This window comes from Loxodonta africana, chromosome 18 (assembly GCF_030014295.1).
Source record: "Loxodonta africana isolate mLoxAfr1 chromosome 18, mLoxAfr1.hap2, whole genome shotgun sequence".
NCBI lineage: Eukaryota > Metazoa > Chordata > Mammalia > Proboscidea > Elephantidae > Loxodonta > Loxodonta africana.
The window spans coordinates 8,034,598-8,054,869 of NC_087359.1; positions in this window are offsets into that span (position 1 = coordinate 8,034,598).

A 20,272-nucleotide genomic window follows, 5' to 3' on the forward strand; every position below is an offset into this window, starting at 1 on the left:
GAATATCCTCACAACTGGACCAATAAGGAACATCACGATAAATGGGGGAAAGATTGGCGATGTCAAGGATTTCATTTTACTTGGATCCTCAATCAACACCCAGTCGAGAAATCAAAAGACACATTGCATTGGGCAAATATGCTGCAAATACTTCTTTAATGCCTCGAAAAGCATGAATATCACCTTGAAGACTAAGGTGCCCCTGACTCAAGCCACAGGGTTTTCAATTGCCTCATATGCATGTGAAAGCTGGGCAATGAATAAGGAAGACCAAAGAAGAACTGATGCCTTTGAATTCTAGTGTTGGCAAAGAATATTGAGTATACTATGGACAGCCAGAAGAACAAACAAATCTGTCTTGGAAGAAGTACAACCAGCATGTTCCTTAAAAGCGAGGCCGGCAAGACTTCATCACACATACTTTGGACATGTTATCAGGAGGGATCAGTCCCTGGAGAAGGACATTATGCTTGGCAGAGGGTCAATAGAAGACCCTCAGCAAGGTGAATTGGCACAGTGGCTGCAACAGTGGGCTCAAGCATAATAAAGATTGTGGGGATGGCACAGGACCAGGCAGTGTTTTGTTCTCTTGTACACAGGGTCGCTATGATTTGGAACTGACTCAATGGCACCTAACAACAAAAATACATATTGCAGTCACTGTATGATTTTGGCTTAATCTGCATGAGCCTTTTCAGAACCTGCTCAGATCAGGGTTTCTCTTCACACAGTGGTCCAAGGGAAGCTGGTGAGGATGGAATCTCTGTGCTCAGGTTGACCAGGAGAGTGGTGGAATGGCTAGGCTTACCACAGGGTCTAACAGTCTGATGGAACCTAGGGGCTTCCCAGGATCCTCAGATCAGAGATGCCCAGTTCTGGTTGAGCCTCCATGAGGGAAGGAGAAAGGGTGTCTGGTTCTCCTGAAAATTAAACTGGACTTGGGCCCAAACATTTGAGCTCCTATGGCAATTCCCTAGGAAAGTACCCATGCCCATTGAATATGAAGGAGTAAATTCCAGTAACATGTGCCTTATACTATTCTTTCATCTGCTTTTGGCTTTTAGTAATACTACTGCTCAGTGCCCTTTTCTAGCCACGGTGGGATGGGGGGGAAGTCCCCCTGCACACCGCAGCCCAGGAGAGGCAGCATGAGGCCGGAGCTGGCTCACCAGAGTGGAATTCCAGCTCTTCTCTTTTCTGCTGTGTTAGCTGGGCAACTTCCTTAATCATTCTCTACCTCAGTTTACTCATATGTAAAACAGGATAACCAAAGAATCTATTTCCAATGGATGTTACAAAAATTAAATGTTAATCTCTGTAAAGTGCTCATAACAATTCCCAACAGCTTGTGGATGCTAGAGTAAGATTAGCTATTATTGTAATTATTATTACTAGTCAGTGCTCAAGCTTCCAAGAAGAGAAAGGGTCCTTATTCACTGTGGTGTATGTCTTTAATAGGTACACCCACCCATGAAATAAGCGGGTGTTATACCTCACACCCCTGCTTCCCTCACTCCTGTTCCCTTCCTGTCAATTTTAGATCAGAATTAGGGCCCATCATTAAAAAAAAAAAAAAAAAAAAACACTCCCATCAAGTTGATTCCGACTCACAGTGACCCTATATAGTTGGTGGATATTCTTTGAGGTATGTATGTACACAAAACACACACATGCAAAACACACACACACAGCACACTTTTATTCTCTTTTTCCCTAAACAACATAAACTGGTACATTATTATTTCAGTAGACATAGAATCACCTCATTCTTTTCAATAGCTTCATAGTATTCCTTTGATAAAAACCAAAAACCAAACCTATTGCCGTTGAGTTGATTCTGACTACCAGCAGCCCTATAGGACAGAGAAGAACTGCCCCATGGGGTTTCCAAGGCTGTAATCTTTATGGAAGCTGACTGCCATGCTGGTGGGTTTGAACCACTGACCATTTGGTTAGCAGGTGAGCACTTAACCACCGTGCCGTCAGGGCTCCTTTTCTTAGATTGCAATAACCAAAATTTGTTTTTCTCCAGTCCCTCGTTGATGGGCATTTTGATTCTTTCCATGATTTTCAGTTTTAAAAACAATGCTGTAGTAAACAGCCTTGTATGTGTAATTCTATACATTTGGGTGAGTAAATCTGTAGAATGAATTCCTAGAGGTGGAACAATTGCCAATCAAAGAGTAGAGGCATTTAAAATATTGACAATTATTTACAAATGGTCCTCGAAAAAAGAACAATAGTTTTATACTTACTACATTGTATATATACAAGTATAAGGGCCAACCTTGATATGGACTCATTTAATTCTCATAACAACCGTATGAAGTACATGCTATTATTATTATACCCAAAGACAGATGAGGCTACCAAACCACAGAGTGGTTTAATGAGTTGCCCAGATCACACAACTAGAAGCAGAATAGCTGAGATCCAAATCTAGGCCATTGGGCTCTGAAGTCCATGTCCTTGACCATTACACCACATACTGGAGACCTTATTAAACCTTACCTGTCCGTTTATTGACCATTTGTATATGTATATAAATATATGTACACAAGAGAAAGATGTGACAGTTTGCTTCTGTAAAGATTTGCAGCCTTGGAAACCTGGTAGGGCAGTTCTACTCTGCACTATGGGGTCGCTATGAGTCAGAATTGACTATACGGCAATGATTTTATATATATATATATATATATATATATATATATATATATATATATATTCTGTGGTCACACCCATTTTTCCATTATGGTTAGATTTTCTTGGTAATGATTTTATGACTTGCATAATGATCCTTTTACAAAATGAATTTCCTGAAGATCTTTGTTAGTAAATTAGCCCTCTCTGTGTGATGCAATTGTTTCTTTCAATGTATTGCTTATTTCTCACTTTGTTTTCAGTGCTTTTTTCACATAAATATTTTTTAAATTTTGTTGTCAAATTTGCCTAAGTTTTTCTTTATGGCGTTTAAGTTTTATGTCATGCTTAGAAATTACATATGTTTTCATATGATAAATTATTATAAAAATATATTTGAATCTGGGAAGAGTTTTATGATTTTTTTATATTTACGTCTTTGCTCCTTCAGGAATTTGTTATGTTACAAGGTATAAGTAGTCCAGCTTCATTTTGTTCTACATGAGTAGTCAGATCCATGGTTTACCTGCTGATTTGAAGTTTCAATGCTATAATAAATTCTTGTATGTTCTTGGGTTTATTTCTAGACTTGTTTTGGTACAAAATTGCCTGTATATTTTCACACCGGAATTAAATTTTTTTAATTACATTAGCTTTATAATATGACAGTATGATTTATTTAGGCTAGTTGCCCTTGTTACTCCTATTTTGAGATATTGGTGGTTATATTTCATGTGTAGTTTTTGTTTGAGCTTACACTTTGATATTATGATTGGGATCCCATAGATCCCAATTGGAAAATTGACAGCTAAGAAATGAGCCAAAATTAACCTTTTAGTGAGAAAGAAAAGTGATTGGAAGCAGAGAAGAAAATCAGTGTGACACAGTAGGATGAAGATGAGCTAAAGAGAAGGAACTGTGGCGTAGAGTTAAACCCCTCAGCTAAAGACTGAAGTAAATGATATTTAATGCTGCAAAGCACATTGTAGTGATCCATAGGGTTCACACAGGTTAATTTTCAGAAGTAGATCACCAGACCCTTCTTTCTTGTCTTTCGTAGTCTGGAAGCTCTGCTGAAATCTGTCTACCATGGGTAACCCTGCTGGTATTTGAAATGCAGGCAACATAGCTTCCAGCATCATAGCAGCATGTAAGACACCACAGTACAACAAACTGATGCATTTGAACTGTGTTGTTGGCAAAGAATATTGACTAAACTGTGGGCTGCCAGAAGAAGGAAAAAATCAGTCTCAGGGGAAATATAACCAGAGTGTTCCTTAGAAGCAAGGATGGTGAGACTTCCACTTGCTTCCTTTGAACATGCCAGCCATCAAGGAAGACCGACGGCTAGAAAAAGACATCATGTTTGGTAAAGTAGAGCACCTATGAAATAGAGGAAACCCTCAATGAAATAGATTGAAATGATAGCTGCAACAATGAACTCAAACGTAACAGTGATGATGAAGAGAGCACAGAGCTGGGCAATGCTTCATTCTTTTATATACATAAGGTTGCCTGCCATGAGTCAGAGTCAACTTGACAGTGATGAAATAACCAAGCACATTGTAGATGCTAAATGTTTAGAAATATAACAGTTTAAATCTATATGGGACATTAGAGATAATCTAATTCCTTTTTTTTTTTCCTAGTAAGTCTGGTCTTTTTTTTTTTTTTTTTTCTTGCGAGTTAGAATATTGCTCTATATTTTTCTCCAGCTCTGTGTGGGACCCTCAATTGTGATCCCTGTCGGAGCAGTTGGTGGCGGTAGCCAGGCACCATCTAGTTGTGCTAGACTCAGTCTGGTGGAGGCTGTGGTAGTTGTGGTCCATTAGTCCTTTGGACTGATCTTTTCCTTGTTTCTTTGTTGTACTTCATTCTGCGTTGTTCCAGACGGAGCGAGACCGGTGGAGTATCTTAGATAGCTGCTCACAAGCTTTTAAGACCCCAGACACTACTCACCAAAGTAGAATGTAGAACATTTTCTTTATAAACTATGATACGCCAGTTGAGCTAGATATTCCCTGAGACCATGGTCCCCATAGCCCTCAAGCCAAGCAATTCAGTCCTTCAGGGAGTTCAGATGTGTCTATAGAGCTTCCGTGACCTTGCTTTGGACAAGTTGTGCTGGCTTCCCCAGTACTGTGTACTGCCTTACTCTTCACCAAAAAAAAAAAAAAAAACTTATTGTCTATTTAGTGTTTTTCCATCCTCACCCCTCCCCTCCCTCATAAACCATCAAAGATTGTTTCTCTTTGTGTGTGAACTTTTTCATGAGTTTTTGTAGTAGTGGTCTCATAAAATATTTGTTCTTTTGTGATTGACTTATTTCACTCAGCATAATGCCCTCTAGATTCATCCATGTTGTGAGATGCTTCACGGATTCATCATTGTTCTTTATTGTTGTGTAGTACTCCATTGTGTGTAGGTACCACAGTTTGTTTATCCATTCATCTATTGATGAGCATCTAGGTTGTTTCCATCTTTTTGCTATTATGAACATGCTGCAATGAACATAGGTGTACATATGTCTATTAGTGTGATGACTCTTATTTCTCTAGGATACATTCCTACGAGTGAGATTGCTGGATCATATGACATTTCTATTTCTAGTTTTCTAAGGAAGCACCGTATCATTTTCCAAAATGGTTGTACCATTTTGCATTCCCCCAAGCAGTGCATAAGATCTGCTATCTCCCCGCAGCCTCTCCAGCATTTATTTTCTGTTTTTTTTTTTTTTTTTATTTCTGCCATTAATGCCAGTGTGAGATGGTAGGTATCTCATTGTGGTTTTGATTTGCATTTCTCTAATGGCTAGTGATCTCGAGTATTTCCTCATGTGTCTGTTAGCCACTTGAATGTCTTCTTTGGTGAAATGTCTGTTCATTTCCTTTGCCCATTTCTTTTCTTTTTTTTTTTTTTGTTGTACTTTAGATGAAGGTTTACAAAAAAACTAGTTTCTCATTAAACAGTTAGTAAACATATTGCTTTATGACATTGGTTAAAACCCCAGGTCATGTCAACACACTCCCTTCTCAACCTTGGGTTCCCTATTACCAGCTTTCCTGTTCCCTCTTGCCTTCTAGTCCTTGCCTGAGGGCTGGCATGCCCTTTAGTCTCATTTTGTTTTATGGGCCTATCTAATCTTTGGCTGAAGGTTGAACCTTGAGAGTGACCTCATTACTGAGCTAAAAGGCTGTTTGGGGACCATACTCTTGGGGTTTCTCCAGGCTCCATCAGGCCAGTATGTCTAGTCTTTTTTTGTGAGTTAGAATTTTGTTGCACATTTTCTCTAGGTCTGTCTGCGACTCTCTGTTGTGATCCCTATCAGAGGAGTCAGTGATGGTAGCTGGGCACCATTTAGTTGTGCTGGACTCAGTCTGGTGGAGGCCATGATAGATGTGGTCCATTAGTCCAAAGGACTAATCTTTCCCTTGTATCTTTAGTTTTCTTCATTCTTCCTTACTCCCAAAGGGGTGAGACCAGTGGAGTATCCTAGATGGCGGCTCACAGGCTTTTAAGAGCTCAGACACTACTCACCAAAGTAGAATATACATCTTTTTTTGTTATAAACTATGTTATGCCAGTTGAGCTAGATATTCCCCGAGACCATGGTCCTCACAGCCCTCAGCCCAGCAATTCAGTCTCTCAGGTAATTTGGATGTGTCTGTAGAGTTTCCATAACCTTGCCTTAGACAAGTTGTGCTGGCTTCCCCAGTATTGTGTACTGTCTTATCCTTCACCAAAGTTACCACTTCTCTATTGTCTATTTAGCGTTTTTCCGTCCCCACCTCTCCCCTCCCTCGTAACCATCAAAGATTGTTTCTTTTTGTGTGTTAACCTTTTTATGAGTGTTTATAGTAGTGGTTTCATACAATATTTGTTCTTTTGAGATTGACTTATTTCACTCAACATAATGCTCTCTAGATTCATCCATGTTATGAGATGCTTCACAGATTCATTGTTGTTCTTTATCATTACGTAATACTCCACTGTGTGTGTATACCACAGTTTATCCGTTCATCTGTTGATGGGCATCTAGGTTGTTTCTATCTTTTTGCTATTGTGAAAAATGCTGCAATGAACACAGGTGTGCATATGTCTATTTGTGTGACAACTCTTATTTCTCTAGGATACATTCCTAGGAGTGGGATTGCTGGATCATATGGTATTTCTATTTCTAGTTTTCTAAGGAAGCACCATATCATTTTCTAAAATGGTTGTATCATTTGCATTCCCACCAGCAGTGCATAAGAGTCCTGATATCCCCGCAGCCTCTCCAGCATTGGTTATTTTCTGTTTTTTTTTATTTGTGCCAGTAATGCCAGTGTGAGATGGTAGGTGTCTCATTGTGGTTTTGATTTGCATTTCTCTAATGGCTAGTGATCTCGAGCATTTCCTCATGTGTCTGTTGGCTGCTTGAATGTCTTCTTTGGTGAAGTGTCTGTTCATTCCCCTTGCCCATTTTTTAATTGGGTTATATGTCTTTTTGCTGTAGAGGTGTTGGATTTTCCTGTAGATTTTAGAGATTAGACCTTTGTCAGGTTTTAATAGCCAAAAACTTTTTCCCATTCTGTGGGTAATCTTTTTATTCTTTTGGAGAAGTCTTTTGATGAACTTAAGTGTTTAATTTTTAGGCTATGCCAGTTACCTAGCTTATCTTCTGGAGTTTGTGTGTTGTTAGTTATGGTTTGTATCCTGTGAATGCTGTGTATTAAGGCCTCTAGGGTTGATCCTGTTTTTTTCTTCTATGATTTTTTAATTTTTTCTCTTTATATTTAGGTCTTTGATCCATTTTGAATTAGTTTTTGTGTATGGTGTGAGGTATGGGTCCTGTTTAATTTTTTTTTGTTTTTGCCTGTGGACATCTGGTTTTGACAGCATCATTTGTTAAAAAGACTACCTTTTCCCCATTTGATGGACTTTGGGCCCTTGTCCAAGATCAGGTGAGTGTAGGTGGATGGATTTACATCTGGGTTCTCAATTCTGTTCCATTTGTTAATGTTTCTGTCATTGTACCCGTACCAGGCTGTTTTGACTACCGTAGCTGTATAGTAGCTTCTGAGGTCAGGTAGAGCAAGTCCTCCTACTTTATTCTTCTTCTTTAATAGTGTTTTACTTATCCAGGGTTTCCTCCCTTTCCATATAATGTTGATGATTAGTTTTTCCATCTCTTTAAAGAATGTTGTTGGTATTTGGATCAAGATTGCATCATATTTGTAAATTGCTTTGTGTAGGATTGTCATTTTCACAATGTTGAATCTACCTATCCATGAGCATGGTGTGTTTTTCCATTTATGTAGATCTATTTTGGTTTCTTACAGTAGTGTTTTGTAGTTCTCTTTATATTGGTCTTTTCCAACTCTGGTTAGATTTATTCCTAAGTATTTTATTTTTTTAGGGGCTACTATAAATGAGATTGTTTTCTTGAGTTCCTTTTCATCTTTCTCTTTATTGGTGTATAGGAATCCAACTGATTTTTGTGTGTTTTTCTTGTATCTTGCAACTCTAGTGAATCTTCTTATTAGTGCCAATAGTTTTCTCATGGAGTCTTAAGTTATCTATGTATAGTATCATATCATCTGCAAATAGGGATGGTTTTACTTCTCTATTACCAATTTGGATGCCTTTTATTTGTTTTTCTTGCCTTATTGCTGTAGCTTGGACTTCCAGCACAAATGTTAAACAGGAGTGGTTATAAAGGGCATTCTTGTCTTGTTCCTGTTCTCAAGGGGAATATTTTCAGCCTTTCTCCATTAAGAATGGTGTTGGCTGTTGGTTTAGTATAGATGCCCTTTTTTATGTTGAGAAATTTCCTTTCTATACTTATTTTATTGAGAGTTTTTATCAGGAATGGTTGTTGAACTTTGTTGAATACCTTTCTGCATCAATTGAGATGATCCTGTGATTCTTTTGTTTTATTTATGTGGTGGCTTACATTGATTGATTTTCTAATGTTGAACCATCGTTGTATAACTGGTATGAATCCTAGTTTGTCTTGGTGTATTATTTTTTTGATATGATGTTGAATTCTGTTGGCTAGGATTTTGTTGAGAATTTTTGTATCTATGTTCATGATGCATTGCATTGGGCAAATCTGCGGCAAAGGACTTCTTTAAAGTGTTGAAAAGCAAAGATGTCACTTTAAAGAGTAATGCATGCCTTACCCAGGCCATGGTATTTTCAGTCTCATCATATGCATGTGAAAGCTGGACAGTTAATAAGGAAAATTTGAGAAGAATTGACCCCTTTGAATTGTAGTGTTGGTGAAGAATATTGAATATACCATGGACTGTCAAAAGAAAGAACAAATCTGTCTTGGAAGAAGTACAACCAGAATGCTCCTTAGAAGGAAGGGACAGCAAGACTGTGTCTTACATACTTCGGACAGGTTGTGAGGAGGGATCAGTCCCTGGAGAAGGACATCATGCTTGGTAAAGTAGAGGGTCAGCAGAAAAGAAGAAGACCGTCAATGAGATGGATCGACACAGTGGCTGCAACAATGGGCTTAAGCATAACAATGATTGTGAGCATGGCACATGAAAAGGCGGTATTTTTTTCTGTGGTACATAGGGTTGCTATGAGTTGGAACTAACTTGACGGCATCTAACAACAACATGTTCATAAGAGGTATTGGTCTGTAATTTTCTTTTATTGTGGTGTCTTTGACTGTTTTTTTGTATCAGGGTTATGCTAACTTTTCTAGAATGAATTTGGAAGTATTGCTTAAATTTCTGTGTTCTAAAGTAGTTTGAGTGGTACTGGTGTAAGCGCTTCTCTGAATGTTTGGTAGAATTCTCCAGTAAAGCCATCTGGGCCAGGGATTTTTTTTGTTGGGAGATTTTTTTTTGTTGTTGTTATTATTATTACCTTTTCAATCTCTTCTCTTGTTTTGGGTCTGTTCAGATTTTCAACATCTATTTGTGTTTGTTTGGGTAGGTAGTGTGTTTATTGAAATTTGTCCATTTCCTCTAGGTTTTCAGTTTTGTTGGAGTATAGTTTTTCATAGTATTTTGCTATGACCCTTTCTTTTATTTCACTTGGGTCTGTTGCAGTGTCCCCCATTTCATTTCTTATCTGGGTTATTTGTGTCCTTTCTTGTTTTTCTTTTGTCAGTTTGGCCAGTGGTTTGTTGATTTAAGTTGATTCAAAGAACCAACTTTTGGTTTTGTTGATTCTATTGTTTTTCTATTCTTTTTTTTTCATTTATTTCTGCTCTGAACTTTATTATTTCCTTTCTTCTGTTGGCTGTGGGCCTCTTTTGCTGTTCTCTTTCTATTTGTTTAAATTGTATAGGGAATGTCTTGATCTGGTCCCTTTCTTCTTTTTTAATGTGTACATCTATTACTGTAAATTGACCTCTGAGCACTGTCTTTGCTGTGTTCCAGAGGTTTGGTATGATATGTTTTCATTCTCATTTGATTCTAGGATGTTATTGCATCTCTGATTTCTTCTGTTACCCAGTGGTTTTTAAGCAGGGTGTTATTCAGTTTCCATGTAATTGATTTTTTTTTTCTTGCTCTTCCTGTTGTTAATTTCTACTTTGATGGCATTGTGGTCAGAGAAGATACTTTGTATTATCTCAGTGTTTTGAATTTTGTTGAGGGTTACTCTGTGGCCCAAGATGTGGTCTATTCTGGAGAATGTTCCACGTGCATGGGAAAAGAATGTGTACTTTGCAGCTGTTGGGTGGAGTGTTCTGTATATGTCTATGAGGTCAAGTTGGCGGATTGTGCCCTTTAGCTCTTCTGGTATCTTTGTTGAGTTTCTTTCTAGATGTTCTGTCCTTACCAAGAGTGGTGCATTGCAGCCTCCTACTATTACTGTGGAAATGTCCGTATCTCTTTTCAGTGCTGTTAGAGTTTCTTTTGTGTATTTTGGAACGCTATCATTGTGTATGTAGATATTATGGTTATGTCTTCATTTTGGATCATCCTTTTAATCATTATATAGTGCCCCTCTTTGTTCTTTATGGTGGATTTTGTTTTAAAGTCTATTTTATCTGAGATTAGTATTGCTACTCCTGCTGTTTTTTGGTAGCTGTTTGCTTGATGTATTTTTCCATCCTTTGATTTTTAATAAATTTACATCTTTGTTTCTAAGGTGTGTCTCTTGTAGACAGCATATTGATGGGTCCTGTTTTTTAACAGCTCTGTCACTGTCTCTTTATGGGTGCATTTAGGTCATTTGCATTCAGTGTAATTATCGATAAACCCAAAACCAAACCCAGTGCCGTCAAGTTGATTCCGACTCAGGGTGACCCTATAGGACAGAGTGGAACTCCCCCATAGAGTTTCCAAGGAGCACCTGGTGGATTCGAACTGCTGACCCTTTGGTTAGCAGCCGTAGCACTTAACCACTGCGCCACCAGGGTTTCTGTAATAACTCATAGGTGTGTTTATTGCTGTTATTTTGTAGTGCCTTTTTTTATTGTGATGCAGATGTTTTCTTTCTTCCTCTTATTCTTCTGTGCTTAATTGCTTTTGTTTGTGGATCCTTTTTTCATCTTTTGTTTTTGTAGTTTTTTTAACGAGACTTTTTGTTTTTCTTCCTTATTTTTATGAGTAGATTTGTTAACTTTCTTTGTGGTTTCTTTGAAGTTTACCTATTGCCTCGCCTTCATCAACATTAGAAAGTTCTATACTTACACTGTTTATTCCCTCTTTTATTGTTCTGACATTGCTGTCATTTACAGATTAACCTGTTTCCCTGTTGTAAATCTTTTGGTTTGAATAGACCTTGAGAGTTCATTTTCTAGGTTGGTGTCTGGCTGGTGTGATCTTGCATCCTAGAGTCAGGCTGTGGTCTGATGTTGTTTGTTCTCAAACTGAAGGACTCCCTTTAATAATTCTTATAAGTTTGATTTGGTTTTTACATATTCCCTTAATTTCTGTTTATCTGGAAATGTCTTAATTTCACCATCATTTTTGAACAAGAGTTTTGCAAGACATATTATTCCTGGTTGGCATTTTTTTTTTTTTCACGGTTCTATTACCTTCTTGCCTGCGTGGTTTCTGCTGAGAAATCAGAGCTTAGTCTTATTGTTTCCAGCTTCTATGTGACTTTTCATTTTTCTGAAGCTTCTCTCAGGATTCTTTCCTTGTCTTTGATTTTAGCAAGTATGATTATGATATGACATGCCTTGGTGATTTTCTTTTGGGGTCTGTCCTATATGGGGTTTGTTGAGTTTCTTGGGTGGTCGTTTTTCATCTTTCATGATATTAGGGAAGTTTTCTGTCAGCAATTCTTCAATGATCTTCTCTGTGTTTTCTGTTTTTCTCCTCCTGTTCTGGAACTGTGATCACTTGTAAATTTTTGCTTTTGATAGTATCCCACATCATTCTCAGTGTTTCTTCATTTTTCTTCTTTCTTTTTTCTGATTTTTCTTCCAATAGGTCATATCCAAGTATCTGTCTTAAATTTTTCTTATCCTGTCTTCCACTGTTTCAGACTTCCTCCTCAGACCTTCTGATGCTGTCCTTTTCTGAAATCTTATTTATCTTCTGGATTTCTAATTGCTATTTTTGTATGATTTCTATTTGTGAATTTATTTTGGCATTTTGTTCCTGTATTATTTTCCTGAATTCTTCCATTGTTTTGTCTTTATTTTCCATGAATTTGTCTATTTTTTCCTCATTTTTGTCTGCTTTTTGCTTCAACTCTTCTATAGCTCTGAGTATTAGAGATCTGAATTCCCTTTCAGGTAGTTCCAGTACCTTTTCTTCTACTGGAAAGTCATATGTTGTTTTATTTTGGACAGCCACTGAAATCTTCAAGTCCTGTTTTTTTATGTTTTGATACTGTCTGCTGTTTCAGTAGTCATTTTCTTCATTGTAGATTTGTTTGTTTCATCTTGCTTTTTTGTTTTATTTGGTTATGTCTGAGCAGGTGGGCTGTGCATTCTTTGCTTTTTGCTCATTTGTGGCCATGATACTTTTCACCTCCTTGTCCAACAGTCAAGGCCATTCACCTAGCTATGGTGCAACACAGCAGGTCCAGCTGAAGATGAGGGGCTGGAATGGGTTGTTTTTGGCATTTACTGTGGCCAACAGGGCAGGCCGGGGTTCAGTGCTGGGCAAGTTCCAGTAGTCTGTGACTGTGCTGCTTGTGGGTGCAATGCTCAGCACATAGTGCAGATAGCCAGGAAGGAGTGGGAGGTTTTGATGTGTGGAGCTAGGTGTGGTATGGGAAAGGAGAACAAGAGGAGAGAGAAATAGAAGCAAAAAAAAAAAAAAAAAAAATCTGAGGGTTCCTGCTGTTTTAATGAAGAGACATGAAACTGAGGAATTATAAATAAACTAAATAAATAAACCAAAAAAAAAAAAAAGAAAAGAAATGCCCCCAGGGATTCCATTGGCAATCGAGGAAGTGGCTCCCAAGCCACAAAATACAGCCTGCCTAGAAGGGATAGAGATGGCACATAGCACAAGGTATTCAGTAGACAGGAAAAGAAGGAGAGTAGAGAGACAAGAAACTGAGAATTGAAGAAAAACAAAAAGGAAAAAAGAAAGAAAGAAAAAAAAGACAGGCAGAAATGCCTCACTGTGTGGCTGCACATACTGGGGAGATGGCTCCCAAGCTGGGCTGTACGGCCTGGCTAGGAGGGGCAGAGATGCTACACAGTGCTATGTATTCAGGAAACTGAAAAAGAAGGTACATAGATGGCACTGGTTTTTAGAAACTGAGAAATGAAGAAAGACAGAAAGGAAAGAAGAAAAAAATTAAAAATTTTTTAAAAAAGGAAGAAATGCCCCCAGGGATCCCACCTACACAACTGCTCAGACCAGGGAGATGCTCCCAAGCCACGCAGTAGAGCCCAACTAGAAGGGGTAGAGGTGGCACACAGTGCCAGGTTTTCATGAGACAAGAAAAGAAGGTAAGAAGAGACAGATGAGAAACCAAGAAATGAAGGAAAAAAGAAAACAAACAAAAAAGCCCCAGGCATTCCATCAGCATGGCGGCATGGACTGGGGAAGCAATTCCCCAGCTGAGTGACACTTCATAGCCTGTCAAGAAGAAGCAAAGATGGCACACGGAGCCAGATGTTCAAGAGAAAGTAGCGGGAAGAGGTGAGAGTCAGGGAAGAAACCAGAAGAAGTCAAAAAAAGCAACACCACCCAAAAAAGAAACGGCACTCAAGGAGCTGGCTGGTGTGGGCGGGGCAAATCCAAGCGGCACAGAGTTAGTGCCTCCCAGCTGAGCAACCTCAGCCTGATGGGAAGCAGTGGAGGCCAAAAGGGGAAAAAGGGTGGGGGGTTGGAAAGCATATATCACTGGTTACCAGGTGCTCTGTCTCCTGCTGGGTGCTCCATGAATCTGCTTTCCTGTATTCCCTGTCCACCAATCTCCAACAGAAGTTCAAGATGATGAGTCCATGCCTTAGCTGATAGGGGACCTCCACTCATACTTCTCCTTGCTCTCTGTTCTCTATCAGTTTCTTATTCTGTTCGGTGCTCTGTTGAGTTCTTATCTCTTCATATGATGCCTAGAGTTCCAGGATTGACGTCTGCCTCTATTTTCTTTAGTTTTTCAGGTTTTTGCAGTAGAGGGACAGCATGGTGCTTCTGTCTATAGCACCATGTTGGCTAAGCCCTAATTTCCTCCTTTTACAAGTGCTGAAACTGCAGCTTCAGAAGTTAGGACATGTGCAAATTTATACAGCTAGTTAGTATTAAGTCAGGATTAAACCCTGTTTCTCAGCCCAGGTATAAGTGTTAGCTATGATCTGACTGTGGACTCGGGTATGAGAATAACAAAGTTTAAAAAATTATTAACCCATGCCCTATTAAATGAGGCACTGAACTAGTGCAATGGGGTGATTCTACTGGAGACACCACAGGGTGAGTTCACAATCTGCAATGACATGAAGTGGGTCTACTACCCTTACTTCAAAGGAGAAGTACAATGTGGGCAGTCTGCATGGGCTGGAGTGGGTGAATGCTTTCCCTTCCATATAAACTCAGACAGGGAGGACCTCTCCATTGGATGCGTCATTGTTTCTTCCTCTCAGAGTAGACTAATCAATTTAAGATTAAATTGGATAAACAAGAAGCTATTGACACATGGTAATGCTGATCCAGACTTTTAAAAGTCACACAATGAGAAAATGTTGTAGAGATTAAATATGAGTTGTGTTTTTAAATTGTAAATTATAAGAGATCTTTGAAGAAAAGGGAAAAATTGAAATGCACATTTCATTAAGAATCAAGCCTGAGTAATAGGATACAGTATGCATGGTGACTATGTGTCTTAGGCTGGGTTCTCTAGAGAAGCAAAACCAGCAAAGCATATAAATATATATAGAGAGAGATTTATATCAAGGAAACGGCTCACGCAATTATAGAGGCTAGAATGTCCCAAGTCCATGGATCAGGATAGAGGCTTGTCTTAATTCACTTAGCTGCAGGGGCTGGCAAACCCAAAATCGACAGGTTAGAGGGCAGGGTTCCCGTTCACAGGCTGTGAAGATTGACGTATCCCAAGATCAGCAGATAAACTGATAGCTCAAGTCCCAAGAACAGGAGGTCAAATAGGAGGCAGCCACAGGATCCAGAGTGAGCAAAAAGCCAGAACATCTGCTTATATTCACATGCAGGCCACACCCCCCCAGGAAACTCCCCTTCATCTGATTGGCTACTCACAGCATATTCCATCATTGTAGTGATCACATATAAACACTGAGAATCATGGCCCAGCCAAGATGACACACAATCTTAACCATCACACTGTGGCAGAAGAATTAAAAAATAAAGGGGGAAAAAAAAGAAAAAAACTCCCTAAAATACACACTTAACTTGTGGCTGGTGCTAAGTTCTTGAGGAAATGAATCTTAGTTCAAGGGGAAAAAAGAAAAAAAAAAGTTATTTTAACGAACGTGCAACTCCCTCTCCTACCTCAATGCAGAGAATAGGAAGTTATAGCATTCACTCCAGCTCTTGGATGCTTCCTTCCTACGTTTTGTGAAGACTTCATTCAGATACTTGTAATGCTAAGCCTTTCCCCTGGTGTCTAAACTAGGCCCTTCTAAATCTTCCATTTAGCCAATCTTACCAGATATCTGCAAAGCCTATTTTGGAGTTGATTTTGCTTACCTCTAGAAAATACTTTAGTAAAAGAAAAGCTTTAGCCTTGAGAACATCCTACACTGGAAGATAACCCATGCCTGGTTTTTTCTCTGCAGAGTTGTTGCTCTCAGAGGTATGGGTGAAGTCAGTATCCCAGTCTCCACTCATTATCAGTGTAAACCAAGGTATTCCACACTGCAATAGCCTGAAAGACCGCATCAACACAGCTATTTGGTTACTGAAAACTGTTGTTGTTGTTAGGTACTGTCAAATCAGTTCTGACTTATGGCAATGCTGTGCACAATAGAACAAAACACTGCCTGGTCCTGAGCCATTCTCACAATCACTGCCATGCTTGAGCCCATTGTTGCAGCCAATGTATAAAGCCATCTAGCTGAGGATCTTCCTCTTTTTTCCTGACCCCCTACTTTACCAAGTATGACGTCCTCCTCCAGGGACTGACCCCTTCTGATAACATGTCCAAAGTATGTGAGACGTAGTCTCACCATCCTTGCTTCTAAGGAGCATTCTACTTGTGCTTCTTCCAAGACATACTGCAAACTAGGTGGATAAAATGTCATTCTCTGGGGTGAATTTTTCAGACTTTTGTCCTGCTTGAGTTCTATTAGGAGCCGTGGTGGCGCAGTGGTTAAGAGCTTGGCTGCTAACCAAAAGGTCAGCAATTGGAATCTACGAGTCATTCCCTGGAAACAGTCTGGTACGGTTCTACTCTGTCCTATATAGCATCACTATGAGTTGGAATTAACTCACCAAAAACAGATGTGGTTTATTTTGAGTTCTATTAATATAACTACATACAACTCACAGTACAGTGACCTTCCTCTGCTCAGACCTATAAATGACAGAGATGACAGGTCCCTGCAGAGCTTTGGATGTGTGGAGTGTATGTGGGTAGTGTAGGTTTAGCCCAGGCACCGTGGGAGGCAAAGGGAAGAGGGATATGGGGAAAACATTAATTTCATGAGAGCATAAGAGACAAGGTAAAACACAAATACTGAATATTTTCACAAAGGGCAGTTGTACCAGGAAAACCCACTATTCTATATATAACCAGTTGTCATCGAGTTGATTCAGATCCATGGCAACTCTATGTGTGTCAAAGCAAAATTGTATTCCATAGGGTTTTCAGTGGCTGACTTTTGAGAAGTAGATCACCAGACCTCTGCTGAGACACCCCTTGGTGGTCTTGAACCGCCAACATTTCGGCTAACAGCCAAGCACATTAACCATTTGCACTACCCAGGTACTCCATTATCTCTCTCTGTCTCTACCTATCTATCTATTTGAAAGACTTAGTGATCTTAAAAGTAACTTCGTTTTCTACTCCCCACTTTCACTTACATTGTATAGGCCAGAGGTGGGGACACATTGTGGCAGGAGAGTAATATGCATGTGAGTGTTGGTAAATCATTCCACCATCGGTAACCCATCTGCAAAAAAATAAATAATAAAAAGATGGTTTCCCAATGACAGGATAAGTCAAAGCTCTAAGGCTGGTGGTGGTGGCTGTGTGTGCCTTCGAGTCGATTCCGACTCATAGCGACCCTATAGGACAGGGTGGAACTGCCCCATAGAGTTTCCAAGGAGTGCCTGGTGGGTTCAAACTGCCGACCTTTTGATTAGCAGCTCTAGCTCTTAACCACTACACCACCAGGGTTTCCGTTTTAAGGCTAAGAGAAGGAATATTTGAAGAATGATGAGGCCGGAAAGGGATTCAGACAAAAGGTAACTGTCCGTTATGAATGACACTGCTGGTTTTTAAAATCCAGGTGGCATGGCTTCCAGTGTCATAGCACTGAGTGCAGTGGATTATTAATGGTATCAGCAGAAGTTAATGTGTGCAATGTGCAACCAGGAGAAGCAAGCCTTAGCTAACCCCAACCTCTGAGTTACTTTTACTGCCCCTGCACCATCTGTGAGCATGACTTGATCTACGGAAATGAAGACCCACTAAAAATGCAAACCTTAGACTAATTTGTCAAGCTAAAATAATTTCAATGTCTTATTGTGTGTTTTTAGTCATTTTTTAACCCAATATGAATTCTTAATAAAACCCAACTTGTTAAGTGGTTTATGTAATCACCAGTGTTTGTTCCAAAGAGCTGCTCTGTTTGTGTTAAGCTGGTATGTTTATGGAAATTTTGTTCATACCTTAGCTCGTGAGACAAAATAAGAATCATTGAAAAATGGACTATTTATAGCAATGTTTTTGATACGTGAGAGCCTCTGCCTTTTAATGTTTGCTCAACACTTGGATAGTGCTTAAAATAATTCAAGTTGGTATAAATTAAACAATATGTGGAATTAAAATAATGTAGAAATTAGAGCCCACTTGTGCCTCTATAATTCTTTACGCACTTGAATTCATTTCCTTAAACAATGTTAGGGGTTTTTAATATAATGTTTGATAATAAAGGAAGTTTCGATTTATTAGGTAAAAGATACAGGGACTCTGGAACTTGGGACCTGCCCCATTGAGTTGCCTCTGGGAGGTATCAGCAAATCTCTTTGTCACTTTTCTTGCTTTTTGAAGTGTCACTGCTTTCAACATGAGAGACATTGTCTTTAGAGCATTGCCACAAACTATTCGGCAAGCGTTATTCATTTGTGGTAGGTTCTCAATACAGAATATGTATATATGTTGTTGTTGTTGTCAGCTGCCGTGGAGTCAATTCCAACTCATTCCGACTCCATGTGCAACAGAACGAAGCTCTGCCCTGCCCAGCACCATCCTCATAATCCTTGCTATGTTTGACCTCATTGTTGTAGCCATTGTACCAGTCTGTCTCATTGAAGGTTTTCCTTTTTCACTGACCCACTACTTTATCAAGCATGATGTCTTTCTCCAGGGATTGGTTCCTCCTGGTAACATGTCCAAAGTACGTGAGACCAAGTCTCGCCATCTTTGCCTCTAAGCTGTAATTCTGGCTGTACATCTTCCAACACAGATTTGTTTGTTCTTCTGGCAGTCCATGGTATAGTCAATATTCTTCGCCAACACTGTAATTTAAGGTATCAATTCTTCTTTGGTCTTCCTTATTCATTGTCCAGATTTCACGTGATATAACTAGATTGAAAATACCCTTGCTTGAGTCAGGTGAACCTTAGTCCTCAAGGTGGCATCTTTGCTTTTGAACATTTGAAAGAGGTCTTGTGCAGCAAATTTGCCCAGTGCAATATATCATTTGATTTCCTGACTGCTACTTCCATAGGTATTGGTTGTGGATCCAAGTAAAATGAAACCCTTGACAACTTCAACGTTTTCTCCATTTATCATGATATTTTTTATTGTTCCAGTTATGAGAATTTTTAATTTCTTCATGTTGAGTTGTAATCCACACTGAAGGCTGCCGTCTTTGATCTTCATCAGTAAGTGCTTCAAGTCCTCTTCACTTTCAGTTAGTAAGGTAGTGTCATCTGCATGTCACAGGTTGTTAATGAGTCTTTCTCCAAACCTGATACCTCATTCTTCATATAGTCCAGCTTCTCAGATTATTTGCTCAGCATATAGATTGAATAAGTGTAGTGAAAGGATACAACCCTGATGCATACTTTTCCTGACTTTAAACCATGCAGTATCCCCGTGTTTTTTAAAACAACTGCCTTTTGGACTAAGTACAGGTTTCTCATGAGCACAATTAAATATTCTGGAATTCTTATTCATCTCAATGTTATTCATAATTTATTATGATCCATATAGTTGAATGCCTTTGCATAGTCAGTAAAACACAGATAAACATCTTTCTGGTATTTTTTGCTTTCAGCCAATATCCATCTGACATCAGTAATGATATCCCTCGTTCCACATCCTCTTCTGAATATGGCTTGGACTTCTGGCAGGTTCCTGCTGATGGACTGTTGCAACTGTTTTTAAATTACCTTCAGCAAAATTTTACTTGCATGTGATATTAATGATATCGTTTGATAATTTCCACATTCTGTTAGACCACCTTTCTTAGGGATGGCCACAAATATGGATCTTTCCCAGTTAGTTGGCCAGGAAGCTATCATCCAAATTTCTTGACGTAGATTAGTGAGCACCTCCAGCACTGCACTCATTTGTTGAAACATCTCAATTGATATTCTGACAATTCCTGGAACCTTGTTTTTCGCCATTCCCTTCAGTGCAACTAGAACTTCTCCCTTCAGTACCATCATTTTTTATTATATACTACCTCCTGAAATGGTTGAATGGTGTGATCTTTTCTTTTTGGTACAGTGACTCTGTGTATTCCTTCCATCTTCCTACTCATAACGACACACACAAGCTTATATGTGCTGGTTCAGTGGCAGAATTCTCATCTTCCATGGAGGAGACTGGGTTTGATTCCTACCCAACTCATCTCATGCATAGTCATCACCCCTCTGTTAGTGGAGTATCGTGTGTTGCTCTGATGTTTCAGTGGATCTTCCAGAAGAAGATGAACTAAGAAGGAAGGCCTGGCCATCTACTTCCAAAAATCATTCGATGAAAACCCTAAGGATCACAATGATCTGATGTGCAATTGATCATGGGGATAGTACAGAATCGGAATGCGTTTTGTTCCAAT